At 41.5% G+C, this 15,002-nt stretch overlaps 1 long non-coding RNA gene and 1 other non-coding gene across 3 annotated transcripts in view; both read right to left on the reverse strand.

The window, feature by feature from the left end:
- LOC139030860 (uncharacterized) overlaps positions 1 to 9,463 on the reverse strand; it is a 61,391-nt gene extending 51,928 nt beyond the window's left edge. For both annotated transcript variants that reach the window (XR_011483297.1, XR_011483296.1), the window contains exon 1: positions 9,362 to 9,463. This is a non-coding gene — a long non-coding RNA (uncharacterized lncRNA). The remainder of the gene's footprint in view (positions 1 to 9,361) is intronic.
- Positions 9,464 to 11,582: 2,119 nt separating this feature from the next.
- TRNAC-ACA (transfer RNA cysteine (anticodon ACA)) lies at positions 11,583 to 11,655 on the reverse strand. The gene has a single exon. It is a non-coding gene; the product is annotated as a tRNA-Cys (tRNA).
- Positions 11,656 to 15,002: the final 3,347 nt, after the last annotated feature.

Genomic DNA, 15,002 nt, shown 5'->3' on the forward strand with positions numbered 1-15,002 from the left:
GGGAGTTTGGGCTTTTTGAGCACTGTCTCAGACTCCTTGTATAGCAACTTAACAATAAATGCTCAACAAGAAATACTTCACCACAACCCTCTATCAGTAGATTGGCTTGACTGCCCTCAGGCCAGCAGACCCAAGTTTGGTTCGGTAACACAGCCAGCTGGGAAGGGAGAGAGAGAAAGCCAAAGGAAGAAAAATTGAGAAGCAGCAGCAACCAGCTTTCCTCCCAGCAAGCTTCCAGCCTGAGGAAGACAGAGCTGAGAGAGGACAGGTATTTGACACTAAATCCTATTTGGGTTGAACACACTTAATTTCTGAACTGAGACTGTGTTTCCAACTTAAAATGCCCATAGATGGACCTGTTTATTACTTAAGAGTCAGTAGAAAGATCGTGGGGGCAGGGGGGGTCGCTAGGAGGGAAAAATTAGATTGATTAAATCACTCTTTCAAAATACTGGTGACCTACAAAATCAGAGTCCAGCATTTTCTTTTCTCTGCTAAGCCCCCAGCTCTAATGGAAAAACAAATGGCGAAGTCATCCATCTCAATCCGTGCACAAGAAGCAGCTCATCACGAAAGCAGCTCGATAGTGGTAATGTTTTTGACTCCTTGTCACATCCAGTTTCTTCAACTGTCCATAATAGATATTTGATTATGGAAGATAATTGTGGATTCTTTTGTCCTTTGATAAATATTATGACAATATCTGTCTTTCTTCAGGTAAGGTGAATACTCAAATGCATTTAATCCTCCAAAAGGGGCATGATTCTCAGGGTTCTGCCTTTCTAAGTATTGGGAAGAAATGGGAACATATGGGAAGAAATGAGGGGTGAGGGCTAGCACTCCTGAAAAGCCTGTCGCTTGCAATTCAGAGCAAATGCCTAATTACAGAAGGTGCTGATCAGTTCATTAATGGCTCTTGAACCGCCCCCTAAGGGTAGTGGTTTAGTCACTAAGTCATGTCCGACTCTTGTGACCCCATGGAGTGTAGCCTGCCAGGCTCCTCTGTCCACAGGATTCTCCAGGCAAGAATACTGGAATGGGCTGCTGTTTCTTTCTCCAGGAGATCTTCACAACCCAGGGATCGAAGCTGGATCTCCTGCACTGCAGGCAGATTCTTTACCAACTGAGCTACCAGGGAAGCCCAATGAACACCGCCCCTCTACTGAATGTGAAGGGGATGGCAGAGGATGAGATGGCTGGATGGCATCACTGAGTCTATGAACATGAGTTTGAGTAAACTCTGGGAGTTGGTGATGGACAGGAAGGCCTGCGTGCTGCAATTCATGGGGTCGCAAAGAGTCGGACACGACTAAGCGACTGAACTGAACTGAACTGAATAAATGCTGACTAAATCAGCAATTTCACCATGCTGAATGGGGCCCCTGGGGCATTTGCAGGAATCAGCTGGGAGCACTTGAGTTGAAAGCTTTATTTGTTCTAAGACTAGCACAGCCAGCAGTAGAAGACTCTATCTGGCTTCCCTTAAAGATGTAAAGTATTACTTGTTTTATCTTTCATTTTCTAAGCTAAAAATGTTTTTAAAAGAAACAGTATCATCTCTAATGATCTTAGTCACTCTGTGCCGTGAATGTCATAGAATAAAGGTTATCTAACTCACATTTCAGGCTTCCCTGATAGCTCAGTTTGTGAAGGATCCTCCTGCAATGCAGGAGACCCCAATTCAATTCCTGGGTCGGGAAGATCCGCTGTAGAAAGGATAGGCTACCCACTCCAGTATTCTTGGGCTTCCCTTGTGGCTCAATTGATAAAGAATCCACCTGCCATGCAAGAGACCCTGGTTCAATTCCTGGGTTGGGAAGATCACCTGGAGAAAGGAAAGGCTACCCACTCCAATATTCTGGCCTAGAGAATTCCATGGACTGTATAGTCCATGGGGTCACAAAGAGTAGGATACTACTGGGTGACTTTCACTTTCAACTCACTTCATCTACACTTTCCAAAATGTGTAATTTCCCTGATTTCATTGTCTTTCACAACTGTCACAAAGACATGTTATTGCTTGATAATGATGTAGTCCTATTTAATTATGGCATTTGCTAGTTTCTGGCTAGTCACTAATTGCTTTATGCTTGGTTCAGTTCAGTTCAGTCGCTCAGTCATGTCCAACTCTTTGCGACCCCATGGACTGCAGCACAACAGGCCTCCCTGTCCATCACCAACTCCTGGAGTTTACTCACACTCATGTCGATTGAGTCGGTGATGCCACTCAACCATCTCATCCTCTCTCGTCCCCTTTTCCTCCTGCCCCCAATCTTTCCCAGCATCAGGGTCTTTTCCAGTTAGTCAGATCTCTGCATCAGGTGGCCAAAGTATTGGAGTTTCAGCTTCAACATCAGTCCTTCCAGTGAACACCCAGGACTGATCTCCTTTAGGATGGACTGGTTGGATCTCCTTGCAGTTCAAGGGACCCTCAAGACTCTTCTCTAATGCCGCAGTTCAAAAGCATCAATTCTTTGGTGCTCAGCTTTCTTTACAGTCCAACTCTCACATCCATACATGACCACTGGAAAGTAGTATGCTTGGTTACAGTGGAGTTTTTTTTCTTATCCTGTCCGCTGCTAGCAGGGAGAATGGATATGTGTCTGTCACCTAATTCATACAGTTCTTAGTGTAGTGTAATGTGTATCATATTTACTTAGATAATTCTTTTTCTTTTAAAATTCCACTACATCCACTCTAAAATGGTGACCAGAAGAAAAAGAGAGGAGGTTGATGATTATGCGAGTCTTGGTTGACTGCCAACTCCAGTAATCATTTCATATTTGAGAATTTTTTGCAATACCAATTTTTCATCTTAAGTAGTGAAATTAATTAAGATCTACACCTCCTCTTTTTTTCATTTTTCAGTAATGCATTGTCATTAAGAATAAAAGGCTCTCCTAATCAAGGTTGGATTTTGACTTCCAAAGGGTGGATTATGTAGAAGATTGTCAGAATACGATTTTCAAATTTAAAATGTAAATACCATTTTTAATGAAAGAAAAATTAGGTACATATTCAACCTCTTGCATTATTCATTCTATATTTCTTTTCTCACTTTCATTCAAGAAACACTCATGTAGAGTCCATCATGTCTGAGAAAGTGTCCTAAGCACTAGGATATAGCAGTGGAAGTGACAAGGCTAAAACTACTATCAAAGCAGATGAAAGTTACACAGAGATGTAAAGTAGAATGATATAAGGAAATGACTCAATAATAAATTTAGGTTGAGTGGTCCAGGAAAGGCCTCTCTGAGAAGGTGAATTACAGTTGATCTGGATGATGAGAAACAACCGTGCAAAGATCAAGTAAGAACAAAAATACTCTGGATGGAGAGAAGTGTAAATGCAAAGGACCTAGAGTAGGAATAGATTTCAGGGAGCAGAAAGAAGCTTAGTGTGGCTGAAGCTTTGTGGGAGGTGTGAGATGTGAAAAAATGAGCACAGAAGGGGAAGCAAGGGTCATAGGATGAGGGCTTCTCAAGAAGGGATAAGAACTTTGGATCTTATTCTGTTATACAGGAAATCAGACAAAGGGGGGATATTTAAGTCACAAGAATAATGTAATCATAATCCAATCTATATTTTTAATATTATATTCTGGCTGCTATAGGAAGAGTGGATTGTGAGAAGACAAGAATAGAAAATAAATACAGCAACTATGATGCTCCTCCAGGCAAGAGATGTTGATGTCTTGGTGTAGGATGGTAGAGAAAATGGAGAGAAGTGGAAGAATTCCAGATAGACTTTGAGGTTGAGTTGGTAGGCCTTTGCTGAAGGGAATAGAAGGAATAAGAATAATGCTTAGATTTTTGTCTTGAGCAACCAGGTGGTGCTACCTATGAACTGGATCTGCAGGAGAAGACCAGAGTGGGCAGGTCAGCAAAAAAATGAAAGTGACTTTGGTCATTTTAGGTTTGAGATATCATTTGGAGACCCAAAGAGACCAGATAGGCAGACAGTGTTGGAGAAGTTCAGGATGGTTATAAATGTTTGAGAATTATCCATATAAAATGGTGCTTGGAGCCATGGGATAGATGAAGCCACCAAGGGAGAGAAGGACAGAAGGAAGAGTGAAGAAAATATCCAAGGGGAAAGGCCCTGGCACGGTCCACTATTTAGAATAGCAAGAAGAAAGAAGATTCATTTTAGAAGCCTGCAAAGAAGCAGCTGGCAAAGTAGGGGAAAAACCAAGCAAGTGTAGTGTCACCAAAGTCACAAGAAAGTGTTCTAGGAAGAAAAAAAATACCCAGCTGCACCTAATGCTGAGGAGATGCCAAATAAAAGTAAGGGAAGAGGTGTATCCCTTATAATCTTCAGGCACACAGACACCACTGGTGAGCAATTCAACAACAGTCTCAAGGATTTACATGGTGGTCATTGGCTAAGATTTCACACTCCTAATACAGGGACGGGGATTTGATCCCTGGTCAGGGAACTAAGATGCCACGTGTTGCAGGGCAAATAAGCCCGTGTGCTCTAGAGCTGGTGCACCACAATGAAGATGAATCCTAAATAAATAAATATATTTTAATTGTTAAAAAAAAAATAAAAAGAACAGTTTCAAAGGAGAGGTGCTGTCAGAAGCTCAATTAAATGAAGTCTGTAGCTATAGGACAGTCACTTAGGACATTTCACTGAGACAAGTTGAAAAGTAATAGGGAAGTCTCTAGAGGGCCATTTTCCTCCCCAATAAATATTTATTGGCCAAGTGCTAAGTGCAAGGCACTGTGCTAAGTATTTTTGAGGCATAGAAAAATAAATATTGTGTAATACATGCTTTAAAAATCTGACAATATGTGGTAGAATACTGGGAAAGTTATAATAGTCATCTGTATCTGTTATTATTGCCATAATAATGCTGCATAGCAAACTGCCCCCAAACTCAAATACAATAAGCTTTGATTATTTTTCATCAACCAGCTGGGAGGATCTGCTGATCAGGGTCACGCTCAGCTAACCTGGGCTGAGCTTGCCCACATGTCTAAGTTTAGGGCTGTTCTAATGCTGGGAACTTTGTGAGCACAGGGGCTGTACATCCATCCATGAGGCCAGCCCTGTCCTTCAGTTTGGAAAAATATCATCTGCCAAAGAGGAGGAAGCCAAAATACAAAGAGGAACAGAGATATTTACTAAAGAGGCTGGTGGCTCAGATGGTAAAGAATCTGCATGCAATGCAGGAGACCTGGGTTCGATCTCTGGGTTGGGAAGATTTCCTGGAGAAGGGAATGGTTACCCACTGCAGTATTCTGGCCTGGAGAATTCCACTGACAGAGGAGCCTGGTGAGTTACAATCCATGGGGTCGCAAAGAGTCAGAAACAACTGAGCGACTAACACAAAACAATCCTGTTGAGCCTGAATCCAAGACTATTTGAGGTCTTCCATCCTAGATTTCCTTTGAAAACCCCAAACTCCACTCTATAGTGAATACAGTCTGAATTGAGCTCTGTCACTTGCAACCCAAAGAGTTTCTGACTAGTACATCCAAATTAGAATTTGGGTGCCTAAAAAAAATAATCCACTGATGATTATCTAATCAAAGAGATATGTTTAAAGGCAGATTTTAGAAAGATTGATTCTCACAGGCTGGTTGGAAGAGATAAGAGCCTGCTGAAAGGAAGTGTAGCTTTCAAAAATTTCAGAATTTAGTTTCTGGGGATAAAAAGGAGAATCCCATTTCCTGTTGCCGAGCTGGTACTTGGTTGGTGCCCAGAGGTGCAGCCCTGCCAGTCATTAAATGCTAGCATCCATTCTGATAAGTGACAGGCACATTTTCTGGTTGGTAAGCACCTTGATGATCATCTCCTACCCTACCCCTACACTTAGGCTTCAGTATATCTTCAATAAAGTGAAATTGCTTGGAAATATTTTAGAATTTGGGGTTTCCCAGGTGGTGCAGTAGTAAAGAATTCACCTGTCAATACAAGAGACACAGGTATGATCCCTGGGTCAGAAAGATGCCCTGGAGAAGGGAACGGCAGCCTGTTCCATTATTCCTGTTCCAAGTATTCTTGCCTGGAAAATTCCACGGACAGAGGAGCCTCGTGGACTTCTGTCCACAGGGTCACAAGGAGTCAGACACAGCTGAGCAGAGCACACACGCATTTTAGAATACTGTTTTCTCTGCCTGTGATGCATGACCTCAATTATTTCCACTTCGGCTATCAAGATGCACAGAAATAAATTTGCCTGAGGCCTGGATGGACTGGCTCCCCATGAGAGGGACTGACTTCACTCCTTCTCTGACCTAGTCATGCTGAAATAATCAGAGCAGAGCCCAGCAGAATGCAAATGGCAATAGCATCCAGACTATCAAAGACACCGACAGGAAGCTGACATCTGGCCACAAGACAGCTGAAGCAGACAGGCTGGGGGAGAGTCAGGGTGATGCCACAGAGAAAATGAAGAAATGATAAACTCTAAGAGTCATGTTGGCAATGCACAAAGGATTGCTGAGTTGACTTGTATTACCAACAAAATCCAGGAGGTCAGGGCCTGTGGAATATCCAGGCCAAAAAGATGATGTGTCACCCTCCCTCCTGCCTCTAACACCTCTCCCACTGGCTGCTGCTCACAATTCCACCATCCAAACGCTTTCAGGGAGAATGGATATATGTATATGTATGGCTGAGTGCCTTTGCTATTCACCTGAAACTATCACAATGTTAATTGTGACTAGCCAATATTAATTGGCTATTCCCCAATACAAAATACAAAGTTTAAAAAATTTAAAAAAATAATTCTACTATCCAAATGCTATTCTTTTGTCTAAGGAAATAATCAAGCAATGGACAGTGATTGAAGCTTTTTTCACAATAGTAATAATTTGAAAACAACCTCCATGTCCAAACTTAGCTGGCTTCCTGTGACTGGCTGGATAAATTATGATGTGATCATACAGTGAGATACTGTAATTCCATTTAGTCAAAGCTGTGTCCCATGTTACCCCTACCTACATGGGAATCTTAGCAGTTTCAGTTTTAGATGAGGCTATTGTCATCTTGAACAAAATCAGAATTCTTTTTGTCAGAAAGAAGTGAGAATAGATATTCATAAGGAGCTTGTAGCATCTACCATGCAACTTATATGTCCTGTAATCTGTGATTGTTTAAGTAATGAATGGTACAGTCACAGGATGGAATACTCTGTGTGGTGGTCCGTAGCTATGAAGAAGAATGAAGTTCTATGAAGTTCTATGGTAAATGTCCTAGATATTTTTTTAATTTCATTCTGTTTTTTAAAAATATTTATTCATTTATTTATTTGGCTGCCTCAGGTCTTAGTTGGGTTAGAGTTAGCTAGCATACAGGACCTGTGCTGTGGGGCATGCAGGATCTTGGGTGGCTCACAGGCTCTGGAGTTCATGAGCTCAGCAGGGCTTAGCTGGTCTGCAACATGTGGGATCTTAGTTCCCTGACCAGGGTTTGAATCCGTGTCCCCTGCATTGGAAGGCACTGGACCACCAGGAACGTCCCCATCCTAGACATTTTAAATGAAAACAGCAAGCTCAAGAAATGCAAATGATATGATGTGTGTGTATATCTCTTTATAAGTGCATATAAAATTCATGGAAGGTTTTATTTTTTTAAAATTATCAGTAATTATTTTTGGAAGATGAGACTGAGAAGGAGTGCAATATTTACTTTTCACTTCAACCCATACTCTGTTTTTATAAATGGAACCAGAGAAGTTGGTACGAAAATATTCAGGATACTCTGATAATTTGCTTTCAGATAGGTCTAAATGTAGCAACACTGTGGACATATCTGCCTGGTTCCTGCCCTCTGAGATCCGCAGCTAAAGGTCTATTATCCAGGTTTTCTCTTCAGCAAAATAGGCTCATCGACAGAAAGAAGCATATACCCACCCACGATTCTGTCTCAGACAGAAGTCTACCCCAAGGCTTTGGAGGGCAACTTCAGTTCCTCTCCATGTTACTTTCTTATCTAAGGTAAAGGATATACTCCCAACTCGCTCAGTCATGTCCAACTCTTTGCGACCCCATGGACTGTAGCCTACCAGGCTCCTCCGACCATGGGATTCTCCAGGCAAGAATACTGGAGTGGGTTGCCATTTCCTTGTTCTTGATCTTAGTTCCCCAACCAGGGATCAAATCTGAGCCCCAGCAGTGAAAGCACTGAGTTCTTACCATGGACCATCAGGGAATTTCCGTCTTGTTTCTAAAATCATTTTGATAGTCTGATTTATTTTTAATTACCTGCAATAAAAGTTCTTCTTTGTATTTAAGTTAAAACCCTCTCTGTGGCCTATAAATTCCAGTTTTATCAGGCTGGTAGAGAGTTGGTCACTATCTTCCATGTTGTAGTTGAAAACTGGAACATCTCCTAATGACTGAAGAAATTAAGCTTGTATATCCTGAGCTCACAAAACTAACCTGTAGCAGTTCAAAGAGAAATGTAAAGTTTCTTTTTAATCCTGAATTTTATAATTTGTGAGAATGTTGCACTCTGCTCCATGATACAGCTACAACTGATTCACATGAAAATAATCTTCCCTTCACCACCAGGGCTTGAATACAGCTGTGTTGTGTTTTTGCAAAGACTACTCTCAACACTATGTTCCCTCAGATTATGCATCCACATGACCTCACCCTTCAGACTTCTCAACTTTTAAGTCCATAGACATGGGCCCCAGTTCTTCAGTTCTTTACATTTTCCATCGTTTTCCTCCAAAGCTTATGCCAACTTGGAACTACCCTTAAAGCATGGTGCTCACAAACTCACTGTTTATACTCCAGTGAGATACTTTTGACAAAGGTCCATATTTATAGCCTCATTTTCTCTCCCCTTTTGTTTGTACACTCACTACTTATCTGTGCCTCTACTCTCTGGAAAAGGAAGAATGCATTTAATGGTCAAGTCAGTATTACTGAGTTCCTCCACTAAAGACTGGTGCATCATTGAACAGTGTACAACCAGACTGATTAACATGCCATAGAGAAGATAATGAAAGATAAACTAGAAAAATCCAAGGAAAGTTATCATAGAGTGTGCAAGTTATAGAATAGAAATAGTTATAGGACCGTCCATGGGATAGTTACAGAAATAATTTTAGAATCGTCCATGGGATTTTCCAGGCAAGAATATTGAAGTGGGTTGCCATTTCCCTCTCCAGGGGAATCTTCCCTACCCAGGGATCAGACCCAGGGATCAAACCCAGGTCTCCCACATTGCAGGCAGACTCTTTATGGTCTGAGCCACCGGGGAAGCCCATAGAATAGAAAATCTGTTCTGAAATCAGTAACAGATGCAGGAAATCAGGCAAGTGTCTCCATAAAGTGAACAACCACATGGTAAGTTTCTGGGACACCCAGCATCTGTCCCAATCCCACGCGCTTACCTTTAAGAAAGCCAATCTGCTCGCTACTTCACTCAGCTTCAGTGGGAGGACACCCCGGGAAATCCGCTGTGTTCCCTGCCCAGTGCTGGACCCTCCTGCCTGCCACGCCCAGCCTGTTCTGATGAATTGGGTTCTTGTCCTTTCTTCCCAGCTGCTGCCTTTGACCTCACCAAACTGTCAGTGTCCAGTATTGTTTCTCTTATACTAAACTTGGCTGCCCGAAACTGCATTCACCCCTCAAACTACATCTTCTTTTCATAGCACCAGAGAAAGGGCCAGCATAGTCTCAGCACATCCTCCAGATAAAACCCAGGCTGGAACTAACCAGGAAGATTGAAATGACTGCTGGGATGGTCTGAGTCTCTGAAGAAGAGAACTGGACAGTGGTCTCGCAGAATCTCCGGTATATTTGCAAAAGAAATGTTTTTGTCCAGGTACACATAGTTCAATTTGAATAATATATATGATAGGGCTCCACTGATTGTAGTTCCAGAATTGGAAATGTAAAAAATTCTAGAAGGGTTTGGATAGAAACTAGCAAAGAATAAGCATAGAATAAATTCAAGGCAAAACATGCCTTGTATATTTCTGTTGTAGATGGAAATCTTTATAAGGTTATAAAAAAAGTGATTTCTGTTTACAATAGCCAGGACATGGAAGCAACCTAGATGTCCATCAGCAGATGAATGATAAGAAAGCTGTGGTACATATACATAATGGAATATTACTCAACTATTAAGAAGAATGCATTTGAATCAGTTCTAATGAAGTGGATGAAACTGGAGCCTATTATACAGAATGAAGTAAGTCAGAAAGAAAAACACCAATACAGTATATTAATGCATATATATGGAATTTAGAAAGATGGTAACAATGACCCTATATGCGAGACAGCAAAAGAGACACAGATGTAAAGAACAGACTTTTGGATTTTGTGGGAGAAGGCAAAGGTGGGATGGTTTGAGAGAATAGCATTGAAACATGCATATTATCATAGGTGAAATAGATCACCAGTCCAGGTTGGATGCATGAGACAAGGTGCTCTGGGCTGGTGCACTGGGATGACCCTGACAGATGGGATGGGGAGGGAGGTGGGAGGGGGTTCAGGATGGGGAACACATGTGCGCCCATGGCTGATTCATGTCAATGTATGGCAAAAACCACCACAATATTGTAAAGTAATTAGCCTCCAATTAAAATAAATAAATTAAAAAATAAAAATAAAATAAGTGATTCTCCTGCCAAAAGTAAGAAGGAATTATTGTAATTATGAGTATCTTTCCCTGAAAAATCTTTAAATAAAATTTCTTTGCCATCCAGAGGCCAGAGTATACAGTGAATTGATCAGTGATCCTTAAATATGCTTAACTATCAGAAGTAAAAAGAAAAAAAATTAAAGGTGGATTCCGGGCCAGGTGGATTAGGATCTCATGAGAAGGAGTCAGGAAGTCTATTTTTAAAGCGTTAAATCTGTTTCTGGAGATTGGTTAGATATGGGAGTCATTGTAGAAATCTACATCCTATGGTACCTTCCAGAGTTAAGATTAAACTTTTGTTTCCTGAGGCTGGCAGTAGTGATGGGTTTCTTTCTTGCTATTTTGAATTTTTAAATAATAATCTCTGTTTCTCATCAAGCCCAAGGTCACTTTGGTGGATACCAGCCCAATTTATAATAATCATTTCTTCTCTAAGAATTTGCCAGTCTCTAGAGAGGGCACCCAGCAGAACTTTCTTTATGACATGACCCAACTGCTGGCCTCAGTTTAGTGGAAAAGGAATGTTCCAAGCTCAGAAACCCATCCCCAACCCCAGAAATCTGATATCAGGAGCAAGAAAGAAAGTTAGACATTGTGGACTTGGCAACTGTGGCTGCCACCTTCCACTGAACTGAGAAGCAGAAAAAGCTGATCCCAAGAAAGAATACAACAAATACACAGAAGCAGAATGAGAGAACAGAGAGGGTGCTCTCTGGATCCCCAGTGGGTTTCCAGACCTACTGCAACATCCCCAAGGCCTAACTGCATTTGGGTTAGCCTTTGGGTGCATAAGGCACCTCTCTTCCTTTTATAATTAATTTTGTATATTTTAAAGTGAAGTCGCTCAGTCTTGTCTGACTCTTTGAGACCCCATGGACTGTAACCTAGCTGGCTCCTCCATCCATCCACAGAATTTTCCAGGCAAGAGTACTGGAGTGGGTTGCCAATTCCTTCTCCAGGGGAAATTCCCAGCCCAGGAATCGAACCTGGGTCTCCTGCATTGTAGGCAGACACTTTTACCATCTGAGCTACCAAGGAAGCTATCTCAAATGTAACTTGCAGCAAGTAGTCAATCTAATGTGCCTCAGTTCAGCTCAGTTCAGTCGCTCAGTCGTGTCCGACTCTTTGCGACCCTATGAACAGCAGCACACCAGGCCTCCCTGTCCATTACCAACTCCCGGAGTCTACCCAAACTCATGTCGGTGAGTCGGTGATGCCATCCAACCATCTCATCCTCTGTCGTCCCCTTCTCCTCCTGCCCCCAATCCCTCCCAGGATCAGGGTCTTTTCCAGTGAGTCAACTCTTCGCATGAGGTGGCCAAAGTATTGGAGTTTCAGCTTCAGCATCAGTCCTTCCAATGAACACCCAGGACTGCTCTCCTTTAGGATGGACTGGTTGGATCTCCTTGCAGTCCAAGGGACTCTCAAGAGTCTTCTCCAACACCATAGTTCAAAAACATCAATTCTTCGGTGCTCAGCTTTCTTCACAGTTCAACTCTCACATCCATACATGACCACTGGAAAAACCATAGCCTTGATTAGATGGACCTTTGTTGGCAAAGTAATGTCTCTGCTTTTTAATATGCTATCTAGGTTGCCCATAACTTTCCTTCCAAGGAATAAACATCTTTTAATTTCATGGCTGCAATCACCATCTGCAGTGATTTTGGAGCCTACTTGTACTTAATAATGACATCTTGAGGTTAGAGAAGTTCCATGGTCCTCAGTAGAGACTAAAGTCATTCTTTTCCCAACTCTAATAGTTCAGAGGACACAGGACAACTTCCTTTATTTCCAAAGATCTACATACACTGTGTATCTATTAAGACTGGGCGGGGGGGGCGGGGGGTGGTGGGGAGTCAACTACTTTCTTTATTAACACAGAAAAAAATGTTCCAAACATGATCTAGGACAAAATTGTTTTGTAAGATTATTTACAAGCTGCCTCTGGGAAAAAATTATCATTCCTGAATAAAAATGCTTAAGCAATTTTCTGATAAACTTTAATTAGCTTAAGGCCTCTTCTGGGAATTTGGTACCCACACGCTCAGCTGCCTGTTTGTCAGGAATCAAATGATATTTAACCAGACATTGCTTTTTATTATATCCAGTCCAACCAAGATCATCTAGCCAAACTCTTTCCTTAGAAGATATTCTTACCAAAAGCAAGTCTTTGAATTGGCCAATAGAATCTGTTTGCTTGCAGGGAGTGTGAAATAAAATTTTGACACCAACTCATAACAAAATTGTCTGAAAAAATTTAAAATCAGGTTGTTGGGCCTCAATAAGGACCTTTTTAAAAAAAAAGTTATTATTGGAGTATAACTGCTTTATGATGTTGTGTTAGTTTTTGCCGTGCCACAAAGTGAATCAGCTACATGGATACATATATCCCCTCCGTCTTGAGGCTCCCTCCCACCCACCCCTCCCTCATCACCCCGCTCTAGGTCAGCGCAGAGCACTGAGCTGAGCTCCCTGTGCTATTCAGCAGCTTCCCACTGGCTATTTAACACACGGTAGTCTATATGTGTCAGTGCCACCCTCCCAATGTGTCCCACCCTCCCCTTTTCCCCCTGGGGTCCACATGTCTGTTCTCTACCCATAAGGACCATTTTCTTTATCACTGTTGAAGTTTCCTTTAGACCACCAGCTGTAACTTTACTTTAGACAAGCTTTTGTTGCTTTGTTCAAAAAGAGGCAATTCAATTTTGATAACAGATTAGAATATCTGCTGGGGATTTTTCTTGAGCTATTCAAAGTCTTATTGCTATATTATTTGAAATGCTTAGAATTGTGCCTAAAAATTTTGCCTCTCTTCTGTTCCCTCACCTTTAATCTTGTTCATTGAAAAAAATGGTTTGGCATCTGATATAACTTATTTGCTTCTCCTGGAAAAATTCCTTCTTTTTTCCTCCTTTCTTCCTGGTGTTACTAAGATCCTAACTGCTAGGGATACTTCAAAACAACATCACTATCATTTTGTCAATTAACATATGCGTGTGTTCCTTCATTAGTTCAAATCTTTGTTAGTAGCCACTAACAAAGTACTATGTGCAAAGTACCCTTGACATTTTCTGTCCTTCAGAAAATGGTAGAAAAAAACAGTTCAGTAATGCAACAGGTAGGCCACTTCACATTTCAGAATTACATTCACATACATACCAGCTGTATTTAAGGGACTAGATTTAAGGGACTAGGTCTGATAGACAGAGTGCCTGATGAACTATGGACAGAGGTTCGTGACATTGTACAGGAGACAGGGAGCAAGAACATCCCCAAGAAAAAGAAATGCAACAAAGCAAAATGGCTGTCTGAGGAGGCCTTACAAATAGCTGTGAAAGAAGGGAAACAAAAAGGAAAGATATATCCATTTGAATGCAGAGTTCCAAAGAATAGCAAGGCAAGATAAGAAAGCCTTCCTCAGTGATCAATGCAAAGAAACAGAGGAAAACAATAGAATGGGAAAGACTAGAGATCTCTTCAAGAAAATTAGAGATACTAAGGGAACATTTCATGCAAAGATGGGCTTAATAAAGGACAGAAATGGTATGGACCTAACAGAAGCAGAAGATATTAAGAAGAGGTGGCAAGAATACACAGAAGAACTACACAAAAAATATCTTCATGACCCAGGTAATCACAATGGTGTGATCACTGACCTAGAGCCAGACATCCTGGAATGTGAAGTCAAGTGGGCCTTAGGAAATATCACTACAAACAAAGCTAGTGGAGGTGATGGAATTCCAGTTGAGCTATTTCAAATCCTGAAAGATGATGCTGTAAGTGCTGCACTTAATATGTCAGCAAATTTGGAAAACTCAGTAGTGGCTACAGGACTGGAAAATGTCAGTTTTCATTCCAATCCCAAAGGACGGCAATGCCAAAGAATGCTCAAACTACCACACAATTGCACTCATCTCACACACTAGTAAAGCAATGCTCAAAATTCTCCAAGCCAGGCTTCAACAGGACATGACCGTGAACTTCCAGATGTTCAAGCTGAATTTAGAAAAGGCAGAGGAACCAGAGATCAAATTGCCAACATTCACTGGATCATTGAAAAAGCAGAGAGTTCCAGAAAAACATCTATTTCTGCTTTATTTACTATGCCAAAGCCTTTGACTGTGTGGATCACCAAAAACCATGGAAAATTCTTAGAGAGATGGGAATACCAGACCATGTGACCTGCCTCTTGAGAAACCTATATGCAGGTCAAGAAGCAACAGTTAGAACTGGACATGGAACAACAGACTGGTTCCAAATAGGAAAAGGAGTACGTCAAGGCTGTATATTGTCACCCTGCTTACTTAACTTATATGCAGAGTACATCATGCAAAATGCTTGGCTAGAGGAAGCACAAGCTGGAATCAAGATTGCCGGGAGAA

Source organism: Odocoileus virginianus, chromosome 24 (genome assembly GCF_023699985.2).
Source record: "Odocoileus virginianus isolate 20LAN1187 ecotype Illinois chromosome 24, Ovbor_1.2, whole genome shotgun sequence".
Classification (NCBI taxonomy): Eukaryota; Metazoa; Chordata; class Mammalia; order Artiodactyla; family Cervidae; genus Odocoileus; species Odocoileus virginianus.